Genomic DNA, 1,969 nt, shown 5'->3' with positions numbered 1-1,969 from the left:
TTGGCCGGGGCCTTGGTCGCGGGGTTTTACGAGCTCGAGCAGCCCGAGCGCGGCTGGCGCGTGACGCCGACCAGGGCTAACTCTCCACGCCGCACCGTAAACAAGCGCAGCCACACACACTCGCGCCACGGGGAGGAACATCAAAAACGGCGCTAAGTGGAAAAAGATGAGCCCAACGCAGAGCTGCGCCCCCCACACGGGGGGGGGGGGGGGCCTTGTCGCGGACACGCACGGCGAGTGTTCGACATCACGCGGCGAGCTCGAGACGTGGAGTGTGTGTGGGGGGGGGGGGGGGGGCAGGGGGGCTGGGGTTCGGCCTACCTGGAAAGGCTGGATCTATCGCCCTGGTGCGCTGTTGAAACCGCTTCGCCATGGCGACAAGCAGAGAGATCGGTCAGCTGGCTTGCACCCGTTTTTCAAGGCTGCGTGAACATTCGTCCTGCAGCGCTCTCGACGGACAGCGTGCCTCACGGGTGATAAAGCCGACTTGTCTAACCATTCCACCTCCGACTCCTTTCCGACATTTCCATTGCAGCAATAACCACAGGCACAACAGTTAACTTGAGGCAGCTTAGGCCACTGTTTCTCAAACTTGGTTCCAACCACAATAGCAATCCTAGAATTTTAACAAGCTGTTAATTTTTCTTAATTATGCGTTTCATGTTTTGAGAAAGTATTTATCCTCTCAAGCCACCTCATGCCATGAGGAATTAGTCCCATATTCACATTGTGCTACGTATATTGCAAATGATTATGTAAAGAAGCAAAAAAAAATTTACCTGATAAAATTAAAGACTGAGGATAGAATCCCAACCGATGGACGTGTGTACACACGGCCACTATAACTAACCATTTATTAGATTATGAAAAATTCAAAGCAAATGACCCATTTGTCAAATAGACACACAAGGATACCATAGATTAATACAGATGATACACTGTTTAACACTTTTCTTCCTTTGTGACATATTTATTCAAATATTTAATCTACTGGTGTTCTCACTTCCCAGATTTTAAAGACTCAGAGAAGAGGACAGGCTACCTCAGGGCTAACTAGGAAGATGTCTTGATGTGCAATGCTTGCCAAAGTGTACTTCTAAAATGGTACATGGTCTTTCATTTAAAAATACTGAGTGCCTTCCCAGATAACCTCTCGAGGGTGTCTTGACAGAAATTCATAAGAGGTGCCTTTAGGTATGCAAGATTGAGTTATTACATTTCAGATCGGAGTAACTCTGAATGTGGACTCGCATGTGAGCTCGAAGTTTGTCGCGTACTCTTCCTTTCATAAATTGAAATTCGAACTCAAACCTGGGTGACCTTGGTTCATTATCCATAGAGTGTATCAGAGAGAAAGAGAGAGAGAGAGAGAGAGAGAGAGAGAGAGAGAGAGAGGGAGAGAGAGGAGTACTGGTTTTCATGGCTATGTAAAGGTGGTGTGGAAAGGGGAAAAAGTGTGTCATCCATTTTGTTTTCTTTTGGTGGGCTGTCATTTCCAGCCCATAAAGTGTGATGATAGCGTGAAATATGGTGGAGCGCACGACTCCCGAAAAACTCTTCACTTTCCTGCGAGCCCTCGGGGGACGACCGTGCTGGAGAGGCGGTGTTGTAAATCCTCTCTTTTTTTTTGACGATAAGTCACTTATGATGATATTTGTTTGTTCAGATTTAAACTGCACCTAAGTACACATTCATAAATCAGTTTAATTTCATTTTTATTTTCCAGTAATCTTTTTTCTTTTTTGACTGCTGGGAATTCCTCGCTAAAGTGGACCTTCCATACTGCAGAAAAGGTCAAGGCTAAAAATGGCAAACGTTTGAATGCTGGAGTATTCTTTTCTTCTGTGCCCTGTAGCCAGCTTCATTTCCTGAACCCGTGCCTTCTACAGTGCTGTGCCTTCTCTAACTCTTCTCTTTCCATGCTGTTTCATTTCATCCCTTTTTCTTTCCCCCATCCCTTTCCTCAGTC

Source organism: Anguilla anguilla, chromosome 2, assembly GCF_013347855.1.
Source record: "Anguilla anguilla isolate fAngAng1 chromosome 2, fAngAng1.pri, whole genome shotgun sequence".
Classification (NCBI taxonomy): Eukaryota; Metazoa; Chordata; class Actinopteri; order Anguilliformes; family Anguillidae; genus Anguilla; species Anguilla anguilla.
The sequence above is the reverse complement of the archived record's forward strand: the minus strand, read 5'-3'. Positions refer to the sequence as shown.